Source organism: Bos taurus, chromosome 11 (genome assembly GCF_002263795.3).
Source record: "Bos taurus isolate L1 Dominette 01449 registration number 42190680 breed Hereford chromosome 11, ARS-UCD2.0, whole genome shotgun sequence".
NCBI lineage: Eukaryota > Metazoa > Chordata > Mammalia > Artiodactyla > Bovidae > Bos > Bos taurus.
In genome coordinates, this window is record NC_037338.1 from 22,896,023 (window position 1) to 22,915,712 (window position 19,690).

A 19,690-nucleotide genomic window follows, 5' to 3' on the forward strand; every position below is an offset into this window, starting at 1 on the left:
ACCGTTCGCCTGGATGGAATGAGATTTTGTTACTGAAATAGAGGTGACTTAATCACCTGAAGTCCCGTTTGATGACTAAATATGGGCGCTGGTGGCGTCATTATGGGCGGAACACCACAGCGATGGCAGCTCTTTCGGGTGATGATGAACTTAAGCCACTGGAGTTTTGGAACGACACTTCCTAGATTTATCCAATTGGTGAGCAAGTCTTTAATCAGCTATCATTGGTTTATAGACGGATGACACAAAATAATACAATATCTACTGGAACTAAGCCTTTGGTCTCGAGAATTGTGACGTTTGTGTCTCTCCAAACATGAGCACTTTTACTCCTGTACCACAACAGTGGCAAGGAAGTATTGGGGCAAAGTTGGAGTATTTGAGTCCCTTTTGTAAAATATCATTACATATCGTTACACATGCAATGGAGCAAAGAGACGAATAAACAAAATGTAAATGGGATCTTTAAACAAGTGCTTATAGGTAAATGTAAATCATCGTATTATACCCTCTAGTTTTCTTCGTCACTGTTAGAAATAGGAAGTGAATTAGTATAATTTTTCCAGGTATATTTCCACTGAGTGAGAAGAGAGAATATTTCTCATGTTGCTGATCGCCTTGCCCCAGGTGTTGGCATCACTAAATGAAGAAAAGGTCAGAAAACTATGAGACAATAGCAGTGCTTCACTTAAACAGCATCTTTTCCCACTTTCCTGCCCTTGGGTATTTTCAATCCATTGTAAATAATTTCTTCGGAGGTCACATAATTTGCCACATATACTGAATGAACTCAAGAAAAGAAGTGCCATAAACACAACTGCTTTTGTGCACCTATTAGTGTTTACTGCTACAGACACACACACACACACACACAAACATATACACCTGCACACACACACATGCATGTGCTCTCATTTTTAAAATATCCAAGAACTCAAAGTCATTTTCAGCTTTGAGCTCTAGTATATATTAGATTCCTTCTCAACTCAGCTCATTATAAATTTAAGTGAAATTTGAGACCAAGTAGCAGTCCTTATAGCACACTAGTCCTTAGCAGTGATATTGAGGAGTCTATCCTTATTGCAAAATTCAGACTTAAATTGAAGAAAGTGGGGAAAACCACTAGACCATTCAAGTATTACTAAGTCAAATCCCTTATGATTATACAATGAAATAACAAATAGATTCAAGGGATTAGATCTGATAGACAGAGTGCCTGAAGAACTATGGATGGAGGTTTGTGACATTGTACAGGAGGCAGGGATCAAGACCATCGCCAAGAAAAAGAAAAGCTAAAAGGCAAAATGGTTGTCTGAGGAGGCCTTACAAATGGCTGTGAATAGAAGAGAAGCCAAAGGAAAAGGAGATAAGAAAAGATATTCCCATTTGAATGCAGAGTTCCAAAGAATAGCAAGGAGAGATAAGAAAGCCTTTCTCAGTGATCAATGCAAAGAAATAGAGGGAAACAACAGAATGGGAAAGACTATAGATCTCTTCAAGAAAATTAGAGATACCAAGGGAACATTTCATGCAAAGATGGGCTCAGTGAAGGACAGAAATGGTATGGACCTAACAGAAGCAGAAGGTATTAAGAAGAGGAGGCAAGAATACACAGAATAACTACACAGAAAAGATCTTCATGACCCAGATAACCTCAGTGATGTGATCACCAACCTAGAGCAGACATTCTGGAATGTGAAGTCAAGTGGGCCTTAGGAAGCATCACTACGAACAAAAGCTAGTGGAGGTGATGGAATTCCAGTTGAGCTATTTCAAATCCTCAAAATTGATGCTGTGAAAGTGCTGCACTCAACATGCCAGCAAATTTGGAAAATGTAGCAGTAACCACAGGACTGGAAAAGGGCAGTTTTCATTCCAATAGCAAAGAAAGGCAATGCTGAAGAATGTTCACTCATCTCACATGCTAGCAATGTAATGCTCACAATTTTCCAAGCCAGGTTTCAGCAGTATGTGAACCATGAACTTCCTATGTTCAAGTTGGATTTAGAAATGGCAGAAGAACCAGAGATAAAATTGCCAACATCTGTTGGATCATCAAAAAAGCAAGAGAGTTCCATAAAAACATCTGCTTTATTGACTATGCCAAAGCCTTTGGCTGTGTGAATCACAACAAACTGGAAAATTCTTGAAGAGATGGGAATACCAGACCACTTGACCTGCCTCTTGAGAAATCTCAGAGGTATGCAGGTCAGGAAGCAACAGTTGGAACTGGACATGGAACAACAGACTGCTTCCAAATAGGGAAAGGAGTATACCAAGGCTGTATATTGTCACCCTGCTTATTTAACTTATGTGAGGAGTACATCACGAGAATCGCTGGGCTGGATGAAGCACAATCTGGAATCAAGATTGCCGGGAGAAATATCAATAAGCTGAGATATGCAGATGACACCATTGTTTTGGCAGAAAGTGAAGAACTGAAGAGCTTCTTGATGAAAGTGAAAGAGGAGAGTGAAAAAGTTGGCTTAAAGCTCAACATTCAGAAAACTAAGATCATGACATCTGGTCCCATCACTTCATGGCAAATAGATGGGGAAACAGTGGAAACAGTGACAGACTTTATTTTTGGGGGCTCAAGAATCATTGCAGATTGTGACTGCAGCCATGAAATTGAAATTAGAAGATGCTTCTAAAATTAGGGTTAGGGTTAGATGCTTGTTCCTTGGAAGAAAAGTTATGACCAACCTACTACTACTACTAAGTCGCTTCAGTCGTGTCCGACTCTGTGCGACCCCATAGACGGCAGCCCACCAGGCTCCCCCGTCCCTGGGATTCTCCAGGCAAGAATACTGGAGTGGGTTGCCATTTCCTTCTCCAATGCACGAAAGTGAAAAGTGGAAGTGAAGTTGCTCTGTTGTGTCTGACTCTTAGCGACCCCATGGACTGCAGCCCACCAGGCTCCTCCGCCCATGGGATTTTCCAGGCAAGAGTACTGGAGTGGGGTGCCATTGCCTTCTCCATGACCAACCTATACAGCATATTAAGAAGCAGAGACATTACTTTGCCAACAAAGGTCCATCTAGTCAAAGCTATGGTTTTTCCAGTAGTCATGTTATGGATGTGAGAGCTGGACTAAAAAGAAAGCTGAGTGCCAAAGAATTGATGCTTTTGAACTGTGGTGTTGGAGAAGACTCTTGAGAGTCCCTTGGACTGCAAGAGGATCCAACCAGTCCATCCTCAAGGAAATCAGTCTTGAATATTCGTTGAAAGGAGTGATGCTGAAGCTGAAACTCCAATACTTTGGCCGCCTGATGTGAGGAGCTGACTCATTTGAAAAGACCCTGATGCCGCCGAATGATTGAAGGCAGGAGGAGAAGGGGATGACAGAGCATTAGATGGTTGGATGGCATCACTGACTCAATGGACATGAGTTTGAGTAAATTCCGGGAGATGGTGAATGACAGGGAGGCCTGATGTGCTGCAGTCCATGGGGTTACAAAGAGTCAGACACTGCTGAGCGACTGAATTGAACTGATTTTTATTGGAGCTGGTGTGGCATTTAAATGTATCCTTGTGCCTGACATGAACAGTCACTGCACCCATCACAGTGCAAATAAAGTCCAACTACAAAGAAGATACTAGGTTGGAGTGGGGTGAGTATGCAAATCCTTTATAAACGGCTGTGGGGAGAATCCTAGGAAGACTTTTAACTTCTATTTTTAGGATGAAAGATATTTGCTTATGGAAGGATTTTTCTTATGTCTTTTTTACCTATAATTTTTTTTCATATATTAACAACATCTGCAGTATTTTTTTTTCCAGGTGATGTTATTATCCATATGGCAGATTTAACACAATGCCCGTCAGTTGCCTAAAACCTGCCCGGGAAAAGCAGTTTTGCACACACCTCCTTATGTATCATCTTAGCTCCTACTTCTTTTTTCAGGTAACACATCTGTGAAGTTCACTGAAGCTGGTTGTTTTCACTGCTGAACAACAGTGATCCTGAACAAGTGATACTGGACTCCTCCCCAGGGAACAAGTGGCATCTATTTAAAATTCACTTTTAGGTGAGTTTGTGGGACATCTTTGCTAAATAGAAGGGTTCTTAGGTGTCTCAACAAGAGAATATTGGTCTTCAATGTAAAGGATAAAAATCAAGGTTTGTGCAGCATTGTAAATGAGAGTCAGGATGATCTAATATGGAGGTACAGAGCATTCTTTTCTTCAACATCTTATTGTTGCCAGATTAATAATAGCCAGGAGAGAGGGCAAATGCTGAAGAGATTCTATTTCCCTTTGTTAGTAATGCCAGCATTTGACCTTGAGTGTGTGTAGATGGGCAAATGGCTGTAATTCTGAGTCTAAAATACATTTTCTTTGATTCATATTTTAATTGGTAATGGAATAGTTATCTTTATTTCTAATCTGCTTTCTTTTTTTTCTCTTCCTTTTGCTTTAAGAAGAGAAACTGTGATTTTATCTCTTAATCTAATTCATAGCTGCTCCTCTTGGCAGAGAGTGAGAGAGAGAAAGGGAGGCCAGTGACAGAATGTCCAAATGTGACAACATGATACCAACATAGGCTGTAATCAGAGTGAAAGTCTGTGCTCCAAGGGAGATGCAATGAAGGACGAACAGAACAGAAAAGTTGGCACAGGTTTTATTTTTTCTAACAAGTATATATCAAAGCGTTGGCAGGTGCTGTCTTTAATGTTCTCTTGCAAAGGGCTGTAAAATTCACTCAGGGTTCTTATAAAGGCAAGAAATCTTTGTTGCCAGAGTGCCCTGCTGGTTTTTCTGTTGCACCTCTTAGGCATTACTGTACAGTGTGTGTACAGTAAGCTACTGTAGCAAATGGTGTTTGACTTAGGGATCTCTGTTTACCTAGAACCAGCTGGAAGCCTGACACATAATAATCACTTAAGAAATGTTTATTAAATTCACTCGAAAATTGGATCTAAATGAGCTGCTCTTCTGGAACTCTAGAGGTAAGAGAGCACCAAAACCCCAAGAATCCAAAGTCTGTGGCTTATGCCAAAAGAGAGTCTTGCATTTGATGCGAATATTTTCTGTACGATTGGGCAAAAGGTATGGGAAGAAATTGCACTTGCTAGTCCGTCTAGTCAAGGCTATGGTGAGAGTTGGACTGTAAAGAAAGCTGAGTGCCGGACAATTGATGCTTTTGAACCGTGGTGTTGGATAAGACTCTTGAGAGTCCCTTGGACTGTAAGGAGATCCACCCAGTCCATTCTAAAGGAGATCAGTCCTGGGTGTTCTTTGGAAGGAATGATGCTAACGCTGAAACTGCAGTACTTTGGCCACCTCATGCGAAGAGTCAACTCATTGGAAAAGACTCTGATGCTGGGAGGGATTGGGGGCAGGAGGAGAAGGGGACGACAGAGGATGTGATGGCTGGATGGCATCACAGACTCGATGGACGTGAGTTTGAGTGAACTCTGGGGGTTAGTGATGGACAGGGAGGCCTGGTGTGCTGCGATTCATGGGGTCTCAAAGAGTCGGACACGACTGAGCGACTGAACTGAACTGGACTGTGTCAGTGTCAGGAAATAGAAACAAAGCATCACAGTCTTATGGACTCTGTTGGAGAGGGTGGGAAGATTTGGGAGGATGGCATTGAAACATGTATAATATCATGTATGAAATGAGTTGCCAGTCCAGGTTCGATGCACAATACTGGATGCTTGGGGCTGGTGCACTGGGACGACCCAGAGGGATGGTATGGGGAGGGAGGAGGGAGGAGGGTTCAGGATGGGGAACACATGTATACCTGTGGCGGATTCATTTCGATATTTGGCAAAACTAATACAATTTTGTAAAGTTTAAAAATAAAATAAAATTTAAAATAAATTAAAAAAAAAAGAAAGCATCAAAGAGAAAGCACAGAATTTGTACAGGGAGAGGAAGACATTTAAGAGAACAGAAAAGTCCACTCATATAGACATTTGGGGAAAGACAGATGCAGGAAGACAATAATAGGAAGAAAGATCCTGGGAGACTCATACAGGACTCCTAAGTGAGGATAACTTGGGTATACAGATGTGTAGCCATAAATTTCAGAGGCCATACAAACCTGTCTATATGGCTGTGGCACATATGTTTTCGAAATTGCTCAGAAGCTCATATACAAAACTGACAGGTTTGAAGTAGATGCCTTTCATTTACATAATCTGTGTTTGGTTGTTAATAGGAGAAAAGTGGGTAGAGGTGGGCATAATGAGGGTGTTGGGAAAGGAAAGTTGAACTTGGATCCATATATTTTATAGAACAGGGACATATCATGTTCTTTTTTTAAAATTTGTTTTTAGTTGAAGGATAATTGCTTTATAATACTGTGTTGGTTTCTGCCATACATCAACATGACTCAGCTATAGGTATACATATGTCCCCTCCCTCTTGAGTCTCCCTCCCACCTCCTACTGTATCCCACCCATCTCTGTTGTTACAGAGTGCAGGGGAAATTAACCAGAATTTCCTCCCAATCTTGCCAATGTCTATATATTTGTTTCTCTATATAAATTCAGATAGAGTATTTAAGCCATTTTTCTATTTTATCTCCTTTGCAAATTAAAAAAAAGAGACTTTCTTCCTCATTTTCTGAAATACAGTTTTGAATCAACTTAAAACTATAAAAATCTTTGTCTCATTTTTCGAATATAGAAATTTTAATTTTGCAAATTTATGTAGTTTTACTTCCTTGCTTTTCAAAACTTCCATTTTCTTAATTATATAATAATAAAATCCTTTCATTGCCTTCTTTTTTATAATATATTTTTTATGATTTATAATTTGAAATTGTAAAGCTTTCAATATGGTTCAGAAAAATCACATCTCACTAAAATCACTACAAACCATATTATCTCTTTATCACTAATTTGCATTCTTTAACAGTATGTATCATTGAGAGGCCAAATGTCAAAATAAATTATTCTTTTCTCAAGAGAAATTATTAACCTGCACTCAGTCATGATGGTAAAAATAATCTAATATAGGCATATCTCATTTTATCATGCTTCACCTGTACTCTTTTTTGTTTTTCTTTTAAAATAAATACTGTCTTTTACAATTTGTGTGTTTTTGGCAACCCTGCAATGAGCAAGTCTGTTGGTGCTATTCTCCCAATAGAATTTGTTCATCTCCATGTTATGTTTTGGTAATTCTAGCAATATTGCATACTTTTTCATTATATCTTGTTATGATTATCATTCGTCTTTGCTATACTACTACTCACTGAAGGATCAGAAGATGGTTGGCGTTTGTAACACTAGAGTATTTTTTAATTAAGGTATTTCCATGTCCCTTTTTAATAGACATAATGCTAATGCAAAGTCCACTGCTACATTTAAAAATGGATAAGCAACAAGACCTACTGTATAGCCCAAGGAACTCTGCTCAATGTTATGTGGAAGCCTGGATGGGAGGCGAGTTTGAGTGAGAATGGATACATGTATATATATATATATATGGGTGAGTCCCTTTGCTGTCCACCTGAAACTATCAGTCAGTCAGTCATTCAGTCAGTCAGTTCAGTCGCTCAGTCATGTCCGAATCTTTGCGACCCCATGAATCACAGCACGCCAGGCCTCCCTGTCCATCACCAACTCCCGGAGTTCACCCAAACCCATGTCCATCAAGTCAGTGATGCTATCCAGCCATCTTATCCTCTGTTGTCCCCTTCTCCTCCTGCCTCCAATCCCTTCCAGCATCAGAGTCTTTTCCAATGGGTCAACTCTTTGCATGAGGTGGCCAAAATACTGCAGTTTCAGCTTTAGCATCATTCCTTCCAAAGAAATCCCAGGACTGATCTCCCTCAGAATGGACTGGTTGGATCTCCTTGCAGTCCAAGGGACTCTCAAGAGTCTTCTACAGCATCACAGTTCAAAAGCATCAATTCTTCGGTGCTCAGCTTTCTTCACAGTCCAACTCTCATATCCATACATGACCACTGGAAAAACTATAGCTTTGACTAGATGGACCTTTGTTGGTAAAGTAATGTCTCTGCTTTTAAATATGCTATTTAGGTTGGTCATAACTTTTCTTCCAAGGAGTAAGCGTCTTTTAATTTCATGGCTGCAGTCACCATCTGCAGTGATTTTGGAGCCCAAAAAAATAAAGTCTGACACTGTTTCCACTGTTTCCCCATCTATTTCCCATGAAGTGATGGGACCAGATGCCGTGATCTTCGTCTTCTGAATGTTGAGCTTTAAGCCAACTTTTTCACTCTCCACTTTCACTTTCATCAAGAGGCTTTTGAGTTCCTCTTCACTTTCTGCCATAAGGGTGATGTCATCTGCATATCTGAGGTTATTGATATTTCTCCTGTCAATCTTGATTCCAGCTTGTGCTTCTTCCTGCCCAGCGTTTCTCATGATGTACTCTGCATATAAGTTAAATAAGCAAGGTGACAATATACAGCCTTGACGGACTCCTTTTCCTATTTGGAACCAGTCTGTTGTTCCATGTCCAGTTCTAACTATTGCTTCCTGACCTGGATATAGGTTTCTCAAGAGGCAGGTCAGGTGGTCTGGTATTCCCATCTCTTTCAGAATTTTCCACAGTTTATTGTGATCCACACAGTCAAAGGCTTTGGCATAGTCAATAAAGCAGAAATAGATGTTTTTCTGGAACTCTCTTGCTTTTTCCATGATCCAGCGGATGTTGGCAATTTGATCTCTGGTTCCTCTGCCTTTTCTAAATCCAGCTTGAACATCTGGAAGTTCACGGTTCACGTATTGTTGAAGCCTGGCTTGGAGAATTTTGAGCATTACTTTACTAGTGTGTGAGATGAGTGCAATTGTGCAGTAGTTTGAGCATTCTTTGGCATTGCCTTTCTTTGGGATTGGAATGAAAACTGACCTTTTCCAGTCCTGTGGCCACTGCTGAGCTTTTCCAAATTTGCTGGCATATTGAGTGCAGCACTTTCACAGTATCATCTTGCAGGATTTGAAAGAGCTCCACTGGAATTCCATCACCTCCACTAGCTTTGTTCATAGTGATGCTTTCTAAGGCCCACTTGACTTCACATTCCAGGATGTCTGGCTCTAGGTCAGTGATCACACCATCGTAATTATCTGGGTTGTGATGATCTTTTTTGTATAGTTCTTCTGTGTATTCTTGCCACCTCTTCTTAATATCTTCTGCTTCTGTTAGGTCCATACCATTCCTGTCCTTTATCGAGCCCATCTTTGCATGAAATGTTCCCTTGGCATCTCTAATTTTCTTAAAGAGATCTCTAGTCTTTCCCATTCTGTTTTTTTCTTCTATTTCTTTGCATTGATCACTGAGGAAAGCTTTCTTATCTCTTCTTGCTATTCTTTGGAACTCTGCATTCAGATGCTTATATCTTTCCTTTTTTCCTTTGCTTTTTGCTTCTCTTCTTTTCACAGCTATTTGTAAGGCCTCCCCAGACAGCCATTTTGCTTTTTTGCATTTCTTTTCCATGTGGATGTTCTTGATCCCTGTCTCCTGTACAATGTCACAAACCTCCGCTAGTTCATCAGGCACTCTATCTATCAGATCTAGTCCTTTAAATCTATTTCTCACTTCCACTGTATAATCATAAGGGATTTGATTTAGGTCATACCTGAATGGTCTAGTGGTTTTCCCTACTTTCTTCAATTTAAGTCTGAATTTGGCAATAAGGAGTTCATGATATGAGCCACAGTCGGCTCCTGGTCTTGTTTTTGTTGACTGTATAGAGCTTCTCCATCTTTGTGACCCTGTAGACTATACAGTCCATGAAGTTCTCCAGGCCAGAATACTGTATTGGGTAGCCATTCCCTTCTCCAGGGGATCTTCCCAACCCAAGGATCGAACTCAGGTCTCTTGCATTGCAGGCGGATTCTTTACCAGCAGAGCTATCAGGGAAGCCCACCTGAAACTATCACAACATTGTTAATTAGCTATGCTCTAAAACAAAATAAAAAGTTTAATAAACTCGAAAAAAATTCAAAATTAATAAACTATAGTCTAAACATAAATTTTGTATACACTGAAAAATGAAAAATAAATTCAAAATTAATAAACTGTAGTATAGTCTAAACATAAATTTTGTGTACACTGAAAAATGAAAAACTCACAAAAATTTTGTGAGTTGCTTGATCACAATATTTGCTTTATTGTGGTGGTCTGGAACCAAACCTGTGATATCTCAAAGATGTGCCTGTACAGTATTATGGACAGATTTGAGATCAAATATAGTTAAACTCTACAGAAGAACAAGTAATCCATAAGCACACAGTAATTACAACATTAATTAGTTACTCTGACTTAAATGCTTCTTCAGCTCTGCCAGTGTATATACATAGAGCATCTTACAGAATAATCTGGAGATCTTGTTTATGCTTATCTTAGCACACATAGTTAGTACCAAGAGAACAAAAACGTGGTTAAAGGAATTTTGGAGTCCTCCCTGAATTTGTCTGGCATTGCAGTAATCTAAGTAATTACTTTCTGGATCAAAATTTAATGTGATTCCTTCTAGTTTTAAAACCTCAAATTTGTTCCTTATCTTAACTACATTCATTTCATCGGGTTGTTCATTATGAATTGGCTTCTGATTGAAAAGAAAGACTTGGAAAATATTAAGAACTGATTTTCTCCAATAATCTGTGCTCCGTCTTTAATTTTTAGGAAATAAAAGTTTGAAAATTATTTCACATTTCATTTATATTATTTGGTAAAATGAATCAGAAAACTATTTTGACTTTGTTTTTCAGACGATAAATCATGTCCAACTCTTTGTGACCCAGGAACTGCAGCATGCCAGGCTTCCCTGTCTTTCACTATCTCCCAGAGTTTGTTCAAACTCATGTCCATTGAGTCAGTGATGTCATCCAGCCATGTCATCCTCTGTCACCCCATTCTCCTCTTTATCTCACTCTCTCCCAGCATTAGGGTCTTTTCCAGTGAGTCACTTTTTTGCATCAGGTGGCCAGAGTATTGGAGCTTCAGCCTCAGCATCTGTCCTGCCAGTGAATATTCAGGGTTGATTTCCTTTAAGATTGACTGGTTTGATCTTTCTGTCCAAGAAACTGTCAAGAGTCTTCTATAGCAGGACAGTTCAAAAGCATCAGTTCTTTGACACTTCACCATTTTTAAGGTCCAATTCTCACATTCATACATGACTGGTGGTAAAACCATAGCATGGACTATATTGAACTTTTGTGCACGAAGTGATGACTCTGCTTTTCCATACACTGTCCAGGTGTGTCATAGCTTTTCTTCTAAGGTGCAAGTGTCTTTTAATTTCATGGCCGCAATCACTGTCCACAGTGATTTTGGAGCCCAAGAAAATGAAATCTGACACTGTTTCCAATTTTTCCCCATCTATTTGCTATGAAGTGATGGGACCAGATACCATAATCTTGGTTTTTGAATGTTAAGCTTTAAGCCAGCTTTTCCACTCTCCTCTTTCACCTTCATCAAGAGACTCTTTAGTTCCTCTTCACTTTCTTCCATTAAAGTGGTATCATATGCATATCTGAGATTGTTGATATTTCTCCTGGCAATCTTGATTCCCTTCATGAGTCATTTAGCCCAGCATTGCATGTGATGTACTCTGCATATAAGTTAAATAAACAGGGTGACAATATACAGTCTGGACGTACTCCTTTCCCAGTTTTGAACCAGTCTGTTGTTCCATGTCCAATTCTAACTGTTGCTGCTTGTCCTGCATATAGGTTTCTCAGGAAGCACTTAAGGTAGTCTGGTATTCCCATCTGTTTAAGAATATTCCACAGTTTGTTGTGATCAACACAGTCAAAGGCTTTAGCATAGTCAATGAAGCAGAAGTAGGTGTTTTTAAGGAATTCCCTTGTTTTTTCTGTGATCCTATATGTTGGCAATTTGATCCCTGGTTCCTCTGCCTTTTCTAACTTCAGCTTGTACATCTGGAAGTTCTCAGTTCATGGACTGCTGAAGCCTAGTTTTTTGAAGGATTTTAGCATAATCATGCTAGCATATAAAATGAGTGTAATTGTATGGTAATTTGAACAGTCTTTGGCATTGCCTTTCTTTGGCATTGGAATAAAAACTTAACCTTTTTCAGTCCTGTGGCCTCTGCTGAGTTTTCCAAATGTGGAAATGGAAATGGCATATTGAGTGCAGAACAATCACACCATCGTCTTTTAGGATTTGAAATAGCTCAGCTGGAATTCCATCACTTCCACTAACTTTGTTTGTAGCAATGCTTCCTAAGGCCTGCTTGACTTCATACTCCAGAATGTTTGGCTGTAGGTGAGTGACCACACCATCATGGTTATCTGGGTCATTAAGAGTTTTTTTGTACAGTTCTTTTGTGTATTCTTGCCACTTCTTAATCTCTTCTGCTTCTGTTAGCTTCTTGGTGTCTTTGTCCTTTATTGTGGCTGTCTTTGCATGAGATATTCCCTTGGTATCTCCAGTTTTCTTGATGAGATGTCTAGTCTTTCCCTTTCTATTGTTTTCCTCCATCTCTTTGCATTGGTCACTTAAGACTTTCTTTTCTCTCCTTGCTGTTCTCTGGAACTCTGCATTCATATGGGTATATCTTTCCTTTTCTCCTTTGCCTTTTGTCTCTCTTCTTTTCTCAGCTGTTTGTAAGGCCTCCTCAGACAACCACTTTCCCTTCTTGCATTTCTTTTTCTTGAGGATGGTTTTGGTCACCATCTCCTGTGCAATGTTACGAACCTCTGTTCATAGTTCTTCAGGCACTCTGTTTACCAGTATAACCTTCAGGGATATTTTAAATTTTTAACAATGAAATTTAGCCTCAACAATGATATCTTGAATGAATGATAGTTGACCTAATTTTTCTAATACATAACATTATATATTTTAAACATTTTTAAAAGCACAACCCACTTCATCATTTTGTTTTCACCTTTTAAAAAATAATATGATTACCTTAAATAACTCTTCACTTTCTTTTGGTATGGCCTGCTTCACACATATCTTTCTTTTTTATCCTCATTTGTAAAATAATCATTATTAATGCCATTAGTATTTTTAATTCATTTTATGTTTAAAATCTCCCATAGATTCTCATAGGATCAACAACTATTAGATTCTTTGAACAGAAGTGAATGAATACATCAAAATGCATTTATGTAATATTTTATAAATTGCTGAGAGTATCTTCTGAGTGGCACCATCCCTAATGAGTGTCTAAATGACAGAGATGAGTCATTGCAGCTGATTCTTTGGGAATGCTTCTTCTACATCTTCAGCTGTTTAGAACAAAGTTCTATGCAGGTTTCTCATATCTTATTTGAACAATATGAAGGTAAGTAGAAGTAGTATTTAATGTTTCTTCTACATTTTAATATTGAGAAACCTCTATCTAATCTAATCTGTAGTATCAAAAACAACTCAAGCACTTTATGTGTTAAATTTGAATATGTAAATTAAACTGATCAAAAAAGTAACCCCTGTTAATAGACTAAACCCCAGAAAAAAATATCAGAAGTAGTTCATGATTGATTTCTCAAGTTAATTTTTTTTTTCTGGTTTGGTATTTAATTTTTCACAAAGATCTCTCATATATATGCTATTGCTGGACACTCAGTTTGTTACTGTGCTGATATTCACTCTATTGTGAAGACCAAATGTCACAATTTTGCAATATATGAATACACTCTCAGTTCAGTCACTCAGTTGTGTCCGACTCTGCAACCCCATGGACTGCAGCACACCATGCTTCTCTGTCCATTACCAACTCCCGAAGCTTGCTCAAACTCATGTTCATTGAGTTGGTGATGCCATCCAACCATCTCATCCTTGGTTACCCCTTCTCCTCCTGCCTTCAGTCTTTCCCAGCATCAGGTTCTTTTGCAGTGAGTCAGTTCTTCACATCAGGTGGCCAAAGCATTGGAGTTTCAGCTTCAGCATCAGTACTTCCGATGAATATTCAGGACTGATTTCCTTGAAGATGGACTGGTTGGATCTCCTTGCAGTCCAAGGGACTCTCAAGAGTCTTCTCCAACACCACAGTTCAAAAGCATCAATTCTTCAGTGCTCAGCTTTCTTCACAGTCCAACTCTCACATCCACACATGACTATTGGAAAAACATAGCCTTGACTAGACAGATGTTTGTTGGCAAAGTAATGTCTCTGCTTTTTAATATGCTGTCCAGGTTGATCATAGTTTTTCTTCCAAGGAGCAAGTGTCTTTTAATTTCATGTCTGCAGTTACCATCTGCAGTGATTTTGGAGCCAAAGAAAATAAAGTCTCTCACTGTCTCCATTGTTTCCCCATCTATGTGCCATGAAGTGATGGGACCAGATGCCATGAACTTAGTTTTTTGAATGCTGAGTTTTAAGCCAGTTTTTTCACTCTCCTCTTTAACTGTAATCAGGAAGCTCTTTAGGTCTTCTTCACTTTCTGCCATGAGGGTGGTATCATCTGCATATATGAGGTTATTGCTATTTCTCTTGGCAATCTTGATTCCAGCTTGTGCTTCTTCCAGCCCTGCATTTCTCATGATGTACTCTGCATAGAAGTTAAATAAGAAGAGTGACAATATACAGCCTTGACGTACTCCTTTCCCAATTTGGAACCAGTCTATTGTTCCATGTCCAGTTCTAACTGTTGGTTCTTGACCTGCATACAGATTTCTCAGGAGGCAGGTCAGGTGGTCTGATACTCCCTTCTCTTTAAGAATTATCAATTGTACATTAAATTTTTGTCTCTTAAAAAAAAAAGAATTATCCACGTTTTGTTATGATCCATGCAGGCAAAGGCTTTGTCAATAGTCAGTAAAGCAGAAGTAGATGTTTTTCTGGAACTCTCTTGCTTTTTTGATGATCCAATGGATGTTGGCAATTTGATCTCTGGTCCCTCTGCCTTTTCTTAATCCAGCTTGAACATCTGGAAGTTCTCGATTCATGTACTGTTGAGATTGGCTTGGACAATTTTTAGCATTACTTTGCTAGTGTGTGAGATGAGTGCAGTGGTGTGGTAGTTTGAACATTCTTTGGCATTGCCTTTCTTTGGGACTGGAATCAAAACTGACCTTTTCCAGTCCTGTAATCACTTCTGAGTTTTCCATATTTGCTGGCATATTGAGTACAGCATTTTCACAGTATCATCTTTTAGGATTTGAAATAGCTCAACTGGAATTCCATCACCTCCACTAGCTTTGTTTGTAGTGATGGTTCCTAAGGCCCCCTTGACTTCGCATTCAACAATGTCTGGCTCTAGGTGAGTGATCACACCATTGTGGTTATCTGGGTCATGAAGATCTTTTTTGTATAGTTCTTCTGTGTATTCTTGCCACCTCTTCTTAATATTTTCTGCTTCTGTTAGGTCCATACCATTTCTGTCCTTTATTGTGCCCATCTTTGCATGAAATGTTCCCTTGGTATCTCTAATTTTCTTAAAGAGATCTCTAGTCTTTTCCATTATATTGTTTTCCTCTATTTCTTTGCACTGATCACTGAGGCAAGCTTTCTTATCTCTCCTTGCTATTCTTTAGAACATTTCATTCAGATAGGTAGATTTTTCCTTTTCTCCTTTGCCTTTAGTGTCTCTCCTTTTCTCAGCTATTTGTCAGGTGTCCTCAGACAACCATTTTTCTTTTTGCATTTCTTTTTCTTGGGGATTGTCTTGATCCCTGCTTCCTGTACAATGTCATGAACCTCCATCCATAGTTCTTCAGACATTCTGTCTATCAGATCTAATCCCTTGAATCTATTTTTCACTTCTGGTGTATAATTATAAAGGATTTGATTTAGGTCACATGTGAATGGTGTCAGAGTTTTCCCTACTTTCTTCAATTTAAGTCTGAATTTGGCAATAAGGAATTCATGATCTGAGCCAGTCAGCTCCTGGTCTTGTTTTACTGACTGTATAGGGCTTCTCCATGTTTGGCTACAAAGACAATAATCAATCTGATTTTGGTATTGACCCTCTGGTGATGTCCATGTGTAGAGTCTTCTCTTGTGTTGTTGGAAGAGGGTGTTTGCTATGACCAGTGCATTCTCTTGGCAAACCTCTATTAGCCTTTGCCCTGCTTTGTTTTGTACTCCAAGGCCAAATTTGCCTGTTACTCCAGGTAGCTCTTGACGTCCTACTTTTTCAATCCAGTCCCCTATAATGAAAAGGACATCTTTTATGGGTGTTAGTTCTAGAAGGTCTTGTAGGTATTCATAGAACCGTTCAACTTCAGCTTCTTCAGCATTAGTGATTGGGGCACAGACTTGGATCACTGTGATATTGAATGGTTTACCTTGGAAACGAACAGAGATCATTTTGTCATTTTTGATATTGCACCCAAGTTCTGCATTTTAGACTCTTTTGTTGACTATGAGGGCTACTCTATTTTTTCTAAGGATTCTTGCCCGCAGTAGTTGATCTAATGGCCATTTGAATTAAATTCACCCATGCCAGTCCATTTTAGTTCACTGATTGCGAAAAGGCCAATGTTCGCTCTTGCCGTCTCCTGTTTGACCACTTCAAATTTACCTTGATTCATGGACCTAACATTCCAGGTTCCTATGAAATATCGTTCTTTAAGCTTCGGATTTTACTTCCATCACCAGTCACACCCTCAACTGGGCGTTGTTTTTGCTTCATCTATGTCTCTTCATTCTTTCTGGAGTTATTTCTCCACTCTTCTCCAGTAGCATATTGGGTGCTTACTTCCTGGGGAGTTCATTTTTCAGTGTCATATCTTTTTGCCTTTTCATACTGTTCATGGGGTTCTCAAGGCGAGAATACTGAGGTAGTTTGCCATTCCCTTCTCCAGTGGACCATGTTTTGCCAGAACTCTTCCCATGAGCTGTCTGTTCTGGGTGGCCCTACACAGTCTGGCTCATAGTTTCATTGAGCTAGACAAGGGTGTGGTCCGTGTGATCAGTTTGATTAGTTTTCTGTGAATGTGGTTTTCATTCTGTCTGCCCTCTGACAGACAAGGATAAGGGAATGAATACATTCTACAACTGATAATTTAAGAAATGATCCATTAATAATGCATTTTGTTAATATAATGCAGGTATACTAAGCTCTGACTATACTTCCAGATCTGTATTAGGTATCATATGATATATAAATGGTATGGCCTTTGTCTGAAGCAGCTGTTCTCTATGAGAAGAGAAAATGTATTAATCTAGAATACAACATAGGCAATGTCAGTAATTGAATGTGGAATATAACATAGGGTCTGGGAGATGGTGAAGGACAGGGGAGCCTGGAATGCTGTAATGCGTGGGGTCACAAAGAATCAAATACAACTGAGCAACTGAACCACAGTGTCAATAATAATAGCTATAAGGCAGCCCAGTGTTTAGATACAGAGCAGGTAAGAACTATGTTGTATCTGACTTGGTGAGGCAAGCAGCAGAACTTGAATTGCATGTGCAAGAAGAGATATGCTTTGTATAGATAGAAGGTGAGGGTGGAGAACATTTTAGGCTGGAAATTAGTATGAATGAGAGCAGAGTGATAAGAATGTGGGTGACAGAGCTGTTTGCATTAGTTCCCTTGAAGCAGAATATATAAGTACGTGTGTGTGTGTGTGTGTGTGTGTGTGTGTGTGTATATATATATGTATGTATGGAAGAAGGTAGGAGTATAGTGGAATATTGGAAAGAGTCCATGGATGCTTTTGGAAACTAGGAGGGCAGTTGGATCTTGAATTTCATTCTGAACCTTATTCTATAGATAGTTCTAAGCCTCTAAAGACTTCTGAGCTAAACAGCTGCTTTATATAAAGTAGGTTTTTTTATAATATTAATCTGACAATGTTTTGCAGATTGCTTTAGAAAAGGAAGAAAAGAAAGCTCAGTGAGGAAAGTATTCAATAATTCAGGCACAATAATAGATTCAGACCAAAAATAGCATGGTGGAATGGAAAAGATGAAAGTTCTAAATGGTGATTTTAGATTTTTCAGTTCAAGGCAAGCAGAGAGCTATCTTGTAAAATTTGTCTGCTCTTTTTAAAGGTAAATTTTCCACCTTCTTTCTACCAATATGCCTGTTTATATTCTGACCTGATATTCTGATAGTGAATGTATTTTGGGATTGTTCTTTGTGTCTTTCATTCTTATTACAAAGAACTAGTCCAGTGATGATGCCTGTAAATCTCTTAGCCAATCTGAGGACAAAGAAACTAGCTTGGCTGAAGAAAAATAGACCTGTCTATCTGAATGTTGTGAAATACTCTATTTTAAGTGATTTTCAAACCTATTGGGCCACACATATTATAGTCTACCTCTGAGTTTATGAGATTCAAGAACTCTAAAGTGTTCCATCTCAAATTTACCCTATTTTATGAGTAACTATGGACAAGTCTATGGTTTTTCCTGTGGTCATGTATGGACTGTGAAGAAGGCTGAGTGCTGAAGAATTGATGCTTTTGAACTGTGGTGTTGGAGAAGACTCTTGAGAGTCCCTTGCACTGCAAGGAGATCCAACCACTCCATTCTGAAGGAGATCAGCCCTGGGATTTCTTTGGAAGGAATGATGCTAAAGCTGAAATTCCAGTACTTTGGCCACCTCATGCGAAGAGTTGACTCATTGGAAAAGACTCTGATGCTGGGAGGGATTGGGGGCAGGAGGAGAAGGGGACGACAGAGGATGAGATGGCTGGATGGCATCACTGACTCGATGGACGTGAGTCTGAGTGAACTCCGGGAGTTGGTGATGGACAGGGAGGCCTGGCGTGCTGCAGTTCATGGGGTTGCAAAGAGTCGGACACAACTGAGTGACTGAACTGAACTGAACTGATGGACAAGTCATTTAACCTCTGGTTTTTCTCATTTCTAAAATGACATGAGCAAAATATCCTAAGAAAACTGAATGTGATAGCATATATAGAGTACTTCACACAGAGCCGTATTAAGTTCTCAATAATTATTAGCAATTATTACCTTTCAGAAAAGCATTTTTTTTTTTTTATGTGAAACTAACTATCATAGTTTCCCTTGTTTGTGGTTTTGCTTCCAAGGCCTCAGTTACCTCTGATAACTGCAGTCTGAAAATACTAAATGGAAAATTCCAGAAACAAACCATTCACAAGTTTTAAATTTCCCACAGTTCTGAGCAGAGTGATGGATTCTTTCATTGTCTGGCTCTAACCTGCTTGGGACATGAATCATCCATTTGTCCATATCTCTGTCCATTAGCTACTTAGAAGCCACCATCTGGTTATTAGAACAAGTGTTATGACAGTAAAGTTCAAGTCACCCTTATTTTACTAAATAATGGCCCCAGAGCATGAGAGTTGTGATCCTAGCAGTTCACACTGTGGTTCCAGCCTAAAATATCCTCCATCTCACTGTTCATCTACATAAAGCTTAAATTTCTTACACATGCAATTCAGGTCCTGCTGCTTGCCTCACAATAAAATATTTTGTGCGTGAGAGAGACCATATTCAAAAAGTAATAGTACTTTTTATTACTATTGTTACAGTATTTAGTTATAATTTTTTATTAATATCTTGTTATTATTTATTGTTGTCAGTCTCTTACAGTGTATAATTTATAAGTTAAAAATTATTGTAGGTATGTATGTTTAGGAAAAAACATAGTCTACATAGGGTTCGGTACTCTCCACTGTTTCAGAAATCCACTGGAGGTCTTGAGATATATCCTCAGCAGATAAGAAACTAGTGTACAATTCATGATAAGTGTGTAATTACTGATGACCACATTGAGTTTCAGTGTCTAAATTACTTTTAAACCATTTTTTCAGTTACTTCAGTAGCAATGACTTGTCAATATCACTTT